At 37.1% G+C, this 13,788-nt stretch overlaps 1 protein-coding gene across 1 annotated transcript in view; it reads left to right on the top strand.

The window, feature by feature from the left end:
- Positions 1–13,387, top strand: part of ZDHHC15 (zinc finger DHHC-type palmitoyltransferase 15) — a 203,462-nt gene extending 190,075 nt beyond the window's left edge. Inside the window, exon 12 of the mRNA XM_041742288.1 lies at positions 8,029–13,387. The gene's annotated coding sequence lies outside the window, so the exon portion shown is untranslated. The remainder of the gene's footprint in view (positions 1–8,028) is intronic.
- The last annotated feature ends 401 nt before the right edge of the window (positions 13,388–13,788 follow it).

The raw sequence follows: 13,788 nt of genomic DNA, 5'->3' as shown, positions 1-13,788 counted from the left end.
CCCAGAAGACCAGCGAGACGGACCAGTTCCAAGGGAAGTCAAGGGACTTAAACTACACAGAATCGGAAGATACTCCCCCGTGGTTTTTTTTGTTTTTTGTTTTTTTGTTTTTTTGTTTCTTTTTTTTTTTGTGCTTTTTTTTCTCTCTTTCTTCTTGATTTCTGATTGCTTCCCCCACCCCCCCTTTTTTCTTTTTTCTCCTTTCTTTTTCTTTCTTTTTCTTCTCTTTTTCCCCTATTTTTTTCTTCTTTCTCTTTTTTCTTTTTCTCTTTTCTTTCCTTCTCTCTCTTTTTCTCCTTTTCTCAATACAACTTGTTTTTGGCCACTCTGCACTGAGCAAAATGACTAGAAGGAAAACCCCTCAAAAAAAAGAATCAGAAACAGCCCACTCTCCCACAGAGTTACAAAATATGGATTACAATTCAATGTCAGAAAGCCAATTCAGAAGCACTATTTTACAGCTACTGGTGGCTCTAGAAAAAACCATAAAGGACTCAAGAGACTTCATGACTGCAGAATTTAGATCTAATCAGGCAGAAATTAAAAATCAATTAAATGAGATGCAATCCAAGCTAGAAGTCCTAACGACGAGGCTTGACGAGGTGGAAGAACGAGTGAGTGACATAGAAGACAAGTTGATGGCAAAGAGGGAAACTGAGGAAAAAAGAGACAGGCAATTAAAAGACCATGAGGATAGATTAAGGGAAATAAATGATAGCCTGAGGAAGAAAAACCTACGTTTAATTGGGGTTCCCGAGGGCGCGGAAAGGGACAGAGGGCCAGAATATGTATTTGAACAAATCCTAGCTGAAAACTTTCCGAATCTGGGAAGGGAAACAGGCATTCAGATCCAGGAAATAGAGAGATCCCCCCCTAAAATCAACAAAAACCGTTCAACACCTCGACATTTAATAGTGAAGCTTACAAATTCCAAAGATAAGGAGAAGATCCTTAAAGCAGCAAGAGAAAAAAAGTCCCTGACTTTTATGGGGAGGAATATTAGGGTAACAGCAGACCTCTCCACAGAGACCTGGCAGGCCAGAAAGGGCTGGCAGGATATATTCAGGGTCCTAAATGAAAAGAACATGCAACCAAGAATACTTTACCCCGCAAGGCTTTCATTCAAAATGGAAGGAGAGATAAAGAGCTTCCAAGACAGGCAGGAACTGAAAGAATATGTAACCTCCAAACCAGCTCTGCAAGAAATTTTAAGGGGGACTCTTAAAATTCCCCTTTAAGAAGAAGTTCAGTGGAACAATCCACAAAAACAAGGACTGAATAGATATGATGACACTAAACTCATATCTATCAATAGTAACTCTGAATGTGAACGGGCTTAATGACCCCATCAAAAGGCGCAGGGTTTCAGACTGGATAAAAAAGCAGGACCCATCTATTTGCTGTGTACAAGAGACTCATTTTAGACAGAAGGACACCTACAACCTGAAAATAAAAGGTTGGAGAACCATTTACCATTCAAATGGTCCTCAAAAGAAAGCAGGGGTTGCCATCCTTATATCAGATAAATTAAAATTTACCCCGAAGACTATAGTGAGAGATGAAGAGGGACACTATCTCATACTCAAAGGATCTATCCAACAAGAGGACTTAACAATCCTCAATATATATGCCCCGAATGTGGGAGCTGCCAAATATTTAAACCAATTAATAACCAAACTCAAGAAATACCTTGATAATAATACACTTATACTTGGTGACTTCAATCTAGCTCTTTCTACCCTGGATAGGTCTTCTAAGCACAATATCTCCAAAGAAACGAGAGCTTTAAATGATACACTGGACCAGATGGATTTCACAGATATCTACAGAACTTTACATCCAAACTCAACTGAATACACATTCTTCTCAAGTGCACATGGAACTTTCTCCAGAATAGACCACATACTGGGTCACAAATCGGGTCTGAACCGATACCAAAAGATCGGGATAGTCCCCTGTATATTCTCAGACCATAATGCCTTGAAATTAGAACTTAATCACAACAAGAAATATGGAAAGACCACAAACACGTGGAGGTTAAGGACCATCCTGCTAAAAGATGAAAAGGTCAACCAGGAAATTAAGGAAGAATTAAAAAGATTCATGGAAACTAATGAAAATGAAGATACAACCGTTCAAAATCTTTGGGATGCAGCAAAAGCAGTCCTGTGGGGGAAATACATCGCAATACAAGCATACATTCAAAAACTGGAAAGATCTCAAATTCAAAAGCTCACCTTACACATAAAGGAACTAGAGAAAAAGCAACAAATAGACCCCACCCCCAGCAGAAGAAGAGAGTTAATTAAAATTCGAGCAGAACTCAATGATATCGAGACCAAAAGAACTGTGGAACAGATCAACAGAACCAGGAGTTGGTTCTTTGAAAGAATTAATAAGATAGATAAACCATTAGCCAACCTTATTAAAAAGAAGAGAGAGAAGACTCAAATTAATAAAATCATGAATGAGAAAGGGGACATCACTACCAACACCAAGGAAATACAAACGATTTTAAAAACATATTATGAACAGCTGTATGCCAATAAATTAGGAAATCTAGAAGAAATGGACGCATTCCTGGAAAGCCACAAACTACCAAAACTGGAGCAGGAAGAAATAGAAAACCTGAACAGGCCAATAACCAGGGAGGAAATTGAAGCAGTCATCAAAAACCTCCCAAGACACAAGAGTCCAGGGCCAGATGGCTTCCCAGGGGAATTCTATCAAACGTTTAAAGAAGAAATCATACCTATTCTACTAAAGCTGTTTGGAAAGATAGAAAGAGATGGAGTACTTCCAAATTCGTTCTATGAGGCCAGCATCACCTTAATTCCGAAACCAGACAAAGACCCCACCAAAAAGGAGAATTACAGACCAATATCCCTGATGAACATGGATGCAAAAATTCTCAACAAGATACTAGCCAATAGGATCCAACAACACATTAAGAAAATTATTCACCATGACCAAGTAGGATTTATCCCTGGGACACAAGGCTGGTTCAACACTCGTAAAACCATCAATGTGATTCATCATATCAGCAAGAGAAAAACCAAGAACCATATGATACTCTCATTAGATGCAGAGAAAGCATTTGACAAAATACAGCATCCATTCCTGATCAAAACCCTTCAGAGTGTTGGGATAGAGGGAACTTTCCTCGACATCTTAAAAGCCATCTACGAAAAGCCTACAGCAAATATCATTCTCAATGGGGAAGCACTGGGAGCCTTTCCCCTAAGATCAGGAACAAGACAGGGATGTCCACTCTCACCACTGCTGTTCAACATAGTTCTGGAAGTCCTCGCCTCAGCAATCAGACAACAAAAAGACATTAAAGGCATTCAAATTGGCAAAGAAGAAGTCAAACTCTCCCTCTTCGCCGATGACATGATACTCTACATAGAAAACCCAAAAGCCTCCACCCCCAGATTGCTAGAACTCATACAGCAATTTGGTAGCGTGGCAGGATACAAAATCAATGCCCAGAAATCAATGGCATTTCTATACACTAACAATGAGACTGAAGAAAGAGAAATTAAGGAGTCAATCCCATTTACAATTGCACCCAAAAGCATAAGATACCTAGGAATAAACCTAACCAAAGAGGTAAAAGATCTATACCCTAAAAACTATAGAACACTTCTGAAAGAAATTGAGGAAGACACAAAGAGATGGAAAAATATTCCATGCTCATGGATTGGCAGAATTAATATTGTAAAAATGTCAATGTTACCTAGGGCAATTTATACGTTTAATGCAATCCCTATCAAAATACCATGGACTTTCTTCAGAGAGTTAGAACAAATTATTTTAAGATTTGTGTGGAATCAGAAAAGACCCCGAATAGCCAGGGGAATTTTAAAAAAGAAAACCTTAGCTGGGGGCATCACAATGCCAGATTTCAGGTTGTATTACAAAGCTGTGGTCATCAAGACAGTGTGGTACTGGCACAAAAACAGACACATAGATCAATGGAACAGAATAGAGAACCCAGAAGTGGACCCTGAAATGTACGGCCATCTAATATTCGATAAAGGAGGAAAGACTATCCATTGGAAGAAAGACAGTCTCTTCAATAAATGGGGCTGGGAAAATTGGACATCCACATGCAGAAGAATGAAACTGGACCACTCTCTTTCACCATACACAAAGATAAACTCAAAATGGATGAGAGATCTAAATGTGAGACAAGATTCCATCAAAATCCTAGAGGAGAACACAGGCAACAACCTTTTTGAACTTGGCCACAGTAACTTCTTGCAAGATACATCCACGAAGGCAAAAGAAACAAAAGCAAAAATGAACTATTGGGACTTCATCAAGATAAGAAGCTTTTGCACAGCAAAGGATACAGTCAACAAAACTAAAAGACAACCTACAGAATGGGAGAAGATATTTGCAAATGACATATCAGATAAAGGGCTAGTTTCCAAAATCTATAAAGAACTTATTAAACTCAACACCAAAGAAACAAACAATCCAATCATGAAATGGGCAAAAGACATGAAGAGAAATCTCACAGAGGAAGACATGGACATGGCCAACATGCACATGAGAAAATGCTCTGCATCACTTGCCATCAGGGAAATACAAATCAAAACCACAATGAGATACCACCTCACACCAGTGAGAATGGGGAAAATTAACAAGGCAGGAAACAACAAATGTTGGAGAGGATGTGGAGAAAAGGGAACCCTCTTACACTGTTGGTGGGAATGTGAACTGGTGCAGCCACTCTGGAAAACTGTGTGGAGGTTCCTCAAAGAGTTAAAAATAGACCTGCCCTACGACCCAGCAATTGCACTGTTGGGGATTTACCCCAAAGATTCAGATGCAATGAAACGTCGGGACACCTGCACCCCGATGTTTCTATCAGCAATGGCCACAATAGCCAAACTGTGGAAGGAGCCTCGGTGTCCATCGAAAGATGAATGGATAAAGAAGATGTGGTTTATGTATACAATGGAATATTACTCAGCAATTAGAAACGACAAATACCCACCATTTGCTTCAACGTGGATGGAACTGGAGGGTATTATGCTGAGTGAAATAAGTCAATCGGAGAAGGACAAACAGTGTATGTTCTCATTCATTTGGGGAATATGAATAATAGTGAAAGGGAATATAAAGGAGGGGAAAAGAAATGTTGGGAAATATCAGGAAGGGAGACAGAACATAAAGACTCCTAACTCGGGGAAACGAACTAGGGGTGGTGGAAGGGGAGGAGGGCGGGTGTTGGAGGGGAAAAAAAAAGAAAAAAAAAAAAAGTTTCTTGTAAAGTTAAACCATATGACCCAGTAATTCCACTCTTGTATATTTTCCCTAGAATAAAAACCTGTATGTTTATACAAAATTTGTATATGAGGGATGCCTGGGTGGCTCAGCGGTTGAGCGTGTGCCTTTGGCTCAGGACGTGATTCTAGAGTCCCGAGATTGAGTTCCACATCAGGCTTCCTATGTGGAGCCTGGTTCTCCCTCTGCCTGTGTCTCTGCCTCTCTCTCTCTCATTCTCTCTCTCTCTCTCTCTCTCTGTGTGTGTGTGTGTGTGTGTCTGTGTGTGTGCTTCTCTCATGAAAAAATAAATAAAATCTTTAAAATAAAAAGAATCGTATATGAAAATAACAGCTGTGTGCTGAGATGGTGGTTATGAGATTCTACGCATGTCTAAAACCTCATAATACCAAACAAAAGTTAATTTTACTTTATTTAAATTTAAAAATTAAACAACAAAGCAAAAATTTTAAGTTCTGTCATGTTTCTCTGAAACTTTCTACAATTTCTTTCCCTCCCCCCCCCACCATCAGAGATCTCCTCCTTAAAATAATATCTTCCCAAACTTTACCAAGTATTTTTCCTGATCATCACATTAATCTACTTAGTCCTTAGGAAATCTATCCATTCCTTGGCTAAAGAGTGTGTGTATATGTATGTAATATATAATTAATGTATATAATATATATGCTATATATACACACTGTGCACACACACACACACACACACACACACACACACACACACTAACAACTACTGAATATGTTTCTCCAACCCAGGACTCTTTCCTGAACTCTAGACCTGAATAACCAAATGCCTTTCAACTTCACTCATCCAAAACCTTTTTCCTGTTTTGTTCCCACTCCTTCATCTCCCACCCACATCCAGTTAATCACCAAGGTGTGTTGACTGTGTTTCCTAAATATCTCTGGAAGCTGTGCACTTTTCTCTATACTAATTACCATGACCCCAGATCATGTGTCCCCTCTATTGCTGCAGTAGCCTCTTAGCTGGCTTCCCTGCCTCAATCTTGCCCCTCATCCAATTCATTCACCATATTGCAACTAGAATGATGTTAAAAAACTCAAATCTGTGTAATGACTTTCATTGGCCTCAGCATAGTCTGAACACATTAACATGGTTTACAAGTCCTTTCATGATCTGGCTCCTGCTCATCTCTCCAGGTTCATCTCCCAGAATTCTGAACTTTGAAGCTTCCTCTCCACTAGTTTTATTTCCACACCCTATGCTTGAGCCACACTCTACTGCTTTCAGTCCCTCAAACATAAACCCTGCTGTTTTCCATGATTGGCATGCTTTCTCAGCACTGTTCTACCTCCTCCATACCAGTCTCCTTCATCTAGCTATATAATATTTATTTTCCAGTTTCCAGCTTCCATATCATTTACTCAGGTACATCACTGGCTGACCTACATAGTTGAGGTCTATGTCCCTTTTGGATGCTACCATAATAACATTATGAGAACACTTTTATTCTGTGTTATAATTATTTACTTCTCTGCCTCCCTCACTAGATTGTAAGCTTCCTGAGAGCAGGGACTATGTCTTGTTCACATTTTAGTGCCAGTCCCTAAACAGTGCCTGGCATGTTTTAAGTATGCAATAAATATTTGTTGAATGAATGATGAGGAGAGAGAATGAAAAACAGTCTATGAGGTTATATGTCATTATTTTTCTTTATTCCTTTCTATATTTTTCAGTTATTCTGTGATGAATATGAATTGCTTTTATAATAAACACATGAGACTTAATTTTAAAGGTATATCAAGCATAACAAAAAGAAAAAACTATGAAGAAAATTAAAATCACCTATTCCACCACCTAAAGATAACTGATGTTAAATCTTTTCTATGAATATTCCAATATTTTCTATGAATATATTTTTAATCATTGAGCTCATATTGCATTGTTTTGAATTCTGCATTTCTCATTAACACTGATAGTAATTTCACATTATATCAAGGTACTGTTGTTTATTTAATCAATTTTTTAACTTTCCAACCTTAAGATTTTATCCAATTTTTCACTATTATGAATAAGGCTATCAATAATATCATTGAATATTAATCTGTTTTCTCATTTATAATCATTTTTAGGATAGAATCCTAGAAGCAAAATTACTGGTATGAACTTAAAGACTCTTAAAATATATGGCTGAATTGTTTTCCAGAAAGTTTATATTAATAATAGCTACTTCAGTGCCTACTATATGGCAGATGTTGTTTCAGGTAGATTTTATTGTGCTTATGTTACAGATGAAGAAACTAAGATCCATTGATGTTATTTGTCCAGAGTCACAGAGATAAACAAGTATAGCAAAGCTAGAATTCAAATTCAGAATTGCCCACTTTCAAAGCTCATGTTATTTTCGTGTGAATTTCAAAAATAACTATTTTGTGCTATCAAATGATTATTTATTTACTTGAGAAAATATGGAAAGCATAAGTAGAATGTAAAGAAGATAAAAATAAATTACCCATGAACCCACCACTTCGAACAATTTAGTATATTCCGTGTTTTTTGTTTCAGATACAATTTCTGGGTTAAAAATAATAACAGTGTATGTATAATTTTTTATCCTACTCTTTTCACTTAGCATTTTCCAGTGCTGACTCATACTATTCATAAATATAATTTTAATGGTTGCATATTATTGTCAATGGATGTCAAATGTCGTGGATATTTACAGTTGTTCAGCTCACCTGTGAATTTCTTTTTTTCCATTCCCAGGGCCTTCCATCTCCCATGAGGCTTACAGAGTTCAATGTTGGGAACCATTTTAATCTTCAAAATAAGTCACCATGGTGGATTGAAAGCTTCCAACAAACTTGCTGCGCAGATAGATGTTTCAGGACTTTACAAGTTATTTGTTTACTAACTGAAGTCATCAATCTAGTAGCAATTAATTCAAACCAGTCTTCCTCTCTTTCTTCATTTTACCTCTCCAATCTGTAAAAACCTAAATGTAACATATATACCTTTCCAGAGGCTCTTTTTATTCCTCTTCTCAGGTAAAGAGGAATTCAAAAAGACTTCCATGGAGTCTCTAACTCCCCTGGAAAGACTATTAATTATATTTATAAGATCTTGTGGTATTGAGGGGAAGAAGACTGTGTTTGCTACTTGTGTGCCTGTGCATTTATAAGCATGCATATGTGCAGCATATTTACACAAAATTCTGCAGTGGTGTTGTGAAAATCAAGGTTAAAAAAAAACAAGGTTTTTATTCAATCCTACTGTCTTCCCTAAAGAGCAATATATATATTTGCTGGGCTGTGAATACCATCCCTATATCAGATATCTAAAATTCAAAAGGCAGAATCAACATACCATAATCAATGTCCTCAAATTGGGAATTGAACAACAATGCAAAGCCTATTCTTTGTCATAAATGTATGATGTTCCTGAAAACACCACAACTAACTGAGAAGATCAGATCATATTTCCACTTTATTAAACGTAAGGTGGTGTTTTAAAGACTTTTAATGTAGGCTATAGTAAAATTCTCCAGTTACTTTTATTATTTTCTCTGCTACCTAGATTTATTTTTGTCTATATGAATTGTTCTTATGATAAAAAAAAAACTATACTCCGAAGTCATGCACCATAGATTTTGTTAAGGGGCTTAAGGGTAGTTTTCAAGTTTAATTACAATACTGTTCATAGGGTAAAGTTTCAAAGTTGAAATTAGCCTAATGATTAGCACTCAAGATCTGTGGTTTCACAACAGGGGGTTAATGTACAGATAATGATAACCTAATAGTAATATGCCAATACTTTCTTTTTCTTTTTTTCTAGATTCAGTGGTAGTTTAGCCATTAAGGTAGTTTACATTCATTTCTGCATTTATTTATAATCAGCCTTTCTTTTAGTCCTAGTGCCTGAATTAATGAGTATGAACACTAATGCTGAATCTTTATAATAACAATACCTAAGAGCATTGATGTTTTTCATTTCTCAGTCAGTGTTCTAGTGCCCAGCTGCCAGCAGTAGAAGTCCCAACTCTTACAGAGATTAGTGAGAGTTAGAGGCATCTTACAGATATTAAGGAGTTGAGCTCTAGAAGGATATTAGGTTTACTAAGTAATCCCCCACTAAAACCTTTTTGAGTAAAAGAAAATTTACCTACCACAAACTATTTGGTATTCAGGCTTCAGTAGAGCTGAGAAAGTGAAAAATTCAGCTACTTAAAGAAATAAAAAAAACTGTCCATTTGTATCTCCTAGGTGATTTGGGGCCGGGTAAGACTTTTAGCATAAATTAAATGGATTGTGTCGGTGTTTCATTTGAGAGAATACTAGACATGACAAAATCTATTAGGGCCAGGGACTGTTTCTCAAACTCAGATGCTAAGAAGCAACCTAGAAGACTATACACAATAAGTTTCACAAGTGAAATAGTGTCTGTTCAGGTGGGAAGATTTTCCCTCTTCCTCTCTCTGTCTCCAAAACACTCTCTTGTTTAGGTTTTTCTTGAAAGCTAATTTAGCTATTCACATGGTCTTAAAATGGACAAACCTTGCCTTTTACTCATATAGTAATGCACCTTTCTCCAAAGATATGGCCATTACTTAACTCTGCAGCCAGTGGGCCTCAGAGAAATCTTTTCCTTTCCCATCTATCATTTTCTGCCAATAGTAGTTTCTAACTATGATTCAAAGTCAGGAAGGAATCAATAACTACCTTGAATGCAAAGAGCGTATCAGCATTGAGCAATGATATAAATCACGTCATTAGAGACAGTGTCAAGAAACTACAGGGAAGCACTGAAAGGGTAAAGCTCAGGAGAGCTATAATGCAAAGCTGATTGTTTAATGTCTTACAGACTTAACACCATCTTCAAAGGGCCAAATAAATGAGTTTTAAGTGGGGGCTTGAAGAAATAAACCCTATTCCTATCTCAGCACCTTTATTCTGCTAATTTATAAATTCTGATAATACCCCTATCCATAGATCATTCAGTATTAACTACTGTACATAGACACACACCCCCAATTGATTGACTATTGTTTGACAGTGTCATTTAATAATTAGTGTATCCTGATCTGGCTCTATTGCCTGTTTTCCTTGAGGCCCTATCAAATTACCAATGTGGGATCTCATCCTCCAATTTTTGGTACCCATATTCCCCATTTGCAAAGCGTAGACACTTATTGTTGGGATCCTACAACTGAAAGGTGCTATGTAACTCTCTAGTGCTTTTAAAAGTCTTTCATTGAAGGACTGGAATGAAAACTTGAACCATAACAGTGTTTCTAGGCAAACCAGTGTGCTCCATTCTTTCTTTCATATTCTCATTGCTGACCTGTTATTTCTGAGTTTATATTACTTAAGTTCCTCAATTCATTACAACAATGTCCTTGCATAGAAATAATTTTCCCCATGGCACATCTGGAAAAAATTAAGAGCAAAAAAAAATGAAGTAGCCTTCAAAAGCACATAGCTGTCCAGAATACACCTCACTTATCATTTCCAGTGCACTGTTAGACTGACTTGGCTTCCCAGTACTGGAATTATCAGGGAACAGCTTAGAACATTGAGAACAATTTGGGCAGGATCACATTTCAGAAAAGCTCCACTTCATCCAAAATCTAAAAGTATGCAATTAAACAACTGTTATTTTCTATGTGATATAAATGTAATATGTGTCTCTTTCCCACACTGGTCCCATGTAACACATATATTTCACACTACATGACATCAGCCAGTGCCAGTATCTCCTCTGGTACTCATAGAGCCCAATCTCAGGCTGTCTTTGCCAGGGAAAAGAATGTGCTTCCCCATATTTATGCCAAATTGCACAAAGTGTAGTCATTGAGGTTAGTGGAGATTAAGCACAATCCCAAGCAGGTGTGTTTTAAGAATACTGAATGTACATTATTGTGACATTCACCTGAAATTTAACATGGCCGAAATTCATAGAAATTTAACAGTTATGCAAAGCCTATCCCTTTTACCCCTCATCACACATATATATCTACATACATGTGTGCCTACACATATGTACACTACACACTGCCCCCAAAGCAGGCTGCTTAGTCATCAGGAGCAAATACTTTAAATAGTGATTTTTTTGTACTCTCCTTTTAGAAAAAAGTCCAACACTCATTGCAAGTGAAGAACACTCCATTTATTCATTCTAAAACCTCTAATCCCAGAGTAGCTATGGCACTCATTTGGTGCAAAAAAGATTGTTAAACCCTTTCACAAGACCTATGTTCTTATAAAATTTATGATTTCCATCTAATCAGTAGAAAATGGGGTATGGTACATCTGCATTTCTTTAACTTTAGCTATAATGTACCATATTAAGTTGTAGTCTTTTGAATGCAATGTAATATAATAATGAATAGGTGGCTCCTAATAGCATGCAACCAACAGCTGTTTGTTTCCCCAGAAGGGCTAGGGTTGTGTCCTGCACAGTGTTTAAAACTACTAAATTTGTTCTTTGTAGTAGGCTGGTATGTGGCCATCAGCAGAATGAGTTAAAATGGACAATGAATGAAATATACTAGGAAACAATTTTACTAGGGAATGGCATGGAAAGAAAAAAAAAGCAATATGGTAAGATGCATTCAAGGAATAATTGCTGTCACCCTGCTGGTTAAATCAGCAAACACAGGAGGAAAGCTGGTACTTAGCCTTGATAATATATGAAATGTATTGGAGAGCCAGAAAAAGAAAGGCACTGTGGCCTTCAGCAGGTGAGCTGAACTTGTCAATTTGCTATAAATCTTTTTTTCCACCAATCTACTCAAAATTATTGTATATGGTATTCTTAAAATCCTGTGTCTTTACAGAAACACCCACAAATACTAACAAGCTTTATCTTACTATGTCCTTTATTAAAACTATATGCATAAAACTGTTTCTTTTGTATATTATAGTTTTGTTAAACGATGTTGGCAAAGCTTAAAATTTCAGACCATTTTGATGTAAGTTTCCATACACTTGATTTCACAGGGTTACAGTACAGTTTATTCACTGCCAGGGTGACTGGGACTTTTCTGTAACATACATACAGTATAAATATGTAGACTCTTATGTAACATACCTACTGAACAGACCCCTTCCCTGTGCTCAGTCTTTCTTATATTCCTACATGGATATGAGTTGGGAAGTTAGCAGTAATGGCTTCTAGATAGAAAGCTGACTAGTCTAATGGCACATGATCATGTTTGGTCTCTGCTCAGCCTTGTGTCTTTTGCCTTTCCCTCTGTTGATGCGGTAAGTAAAAAGAAAAAGAAAGAGCTTATCGTATGTGACTAAGGGTGGCATGAACTCTGGTTTATTTTTTCTTACACTGAACACTAAGTTTATTATCTCCAGAGGCATGTCACCTGATAAAAAGAATACAATCATCCTGAGAAAAGAACACAATGGTGCACTTGCTTCTAAATTATACATTACCCTCAGAGAAATATTTGAAGAGACCCTCATTAGTTCCAAGTGATGTTTCCCTCAATAGATGCACCATCTGCACAAAAAGACCTTTTTAGACAGAATAAAGAAAAGCCTCCCAATAAGCCAAAAGGAAGGCATGTCATTAAGAATGCAAAGCATTGAAAGTTGAAGTTTGAAACAGTCATTGCTGACCTCAATGAAATAATAGTGTAGAACATGAATTATGTGGGAGAAGCCCAGCCCATAGAGGTCAGACCTAACACAAAACCAGAAAAAAAAGTATTTTATTCCAAATAAATTATAAAATAAGTTATCAATATAATTATAAAATAGTACTTACTTAGCTTAGGTAAAGACCTGAAACATCTCAACTGAAAATCCCATTTCATTTATTCTAAAGCATCAGCTACGAACAGCTTGAATTTGCATTAGAGTGAAAAAAATTCAAAAACTATAAACAAAAGACAAATAATTTATTTCTAGATTTTAAAAAAGGCATAAAGGAAGAGACTTATACAAGAATCTTATTTGAAGAGGTTACTAAGAAAATTAAAGGCAGAGATGACCAAAAGGAAATTTTATTGATATAAAGATCTACAATAATGAATTATACAGGAATGTGTAAACATAATAACAAGCATTTTAATGTTATAAACAAACTTTTCAAATTTTCTCACTATGCAGGAACGTTAAAAAATAGAGAGGGTGGGAGGGCAGGGCAAGATGGCAGAAGAGTAGGGTCCCCAAGTCACCTCTCCCCACCAACTTACCTAGATAACATTCAAATCATCCTGAAAACCTACGAATTTGGTCTGAGATTTAAAGACAGAACAGCTGGAATGCTACAGTAAGAAGAGTTAGCGCTTCTATCAAGGTAGGAAGATGGGGGAAAAATAATACAGAAATAAAAAAGCATCCAAGGGGGAGGGGCCCCACAAGGAGCCCAGCTAAGGCCCCTTGGCCAGTGCCCCCAGGACAGGAAAGCCCCGACCAGGAGAAGCAGGAGCTTTACCAATCTTCCCAGGCAGAAAGGCGTTCCCAGGGAATTCCAGCAGGATCCCAGGAGGGGCAGGAATGCCCTCAGGCT

Source organism: Vulpes lagopus, chromosome X (assembly GCF_018345385.1).
Source record: "Vulpes lagopus strain Blue_001 chromosome X, ASM1834538v1, whole genome shotgun sequence".
Lineage (NCBI taxonomy): Eukaryota > Metazoa > Chordata > Mammalia > Carnivora > Canidae > Vulpes > Vulpes lagopus.
This window is presented reverse-complemented; position numbering and strand designations above follow the sequence as displayed.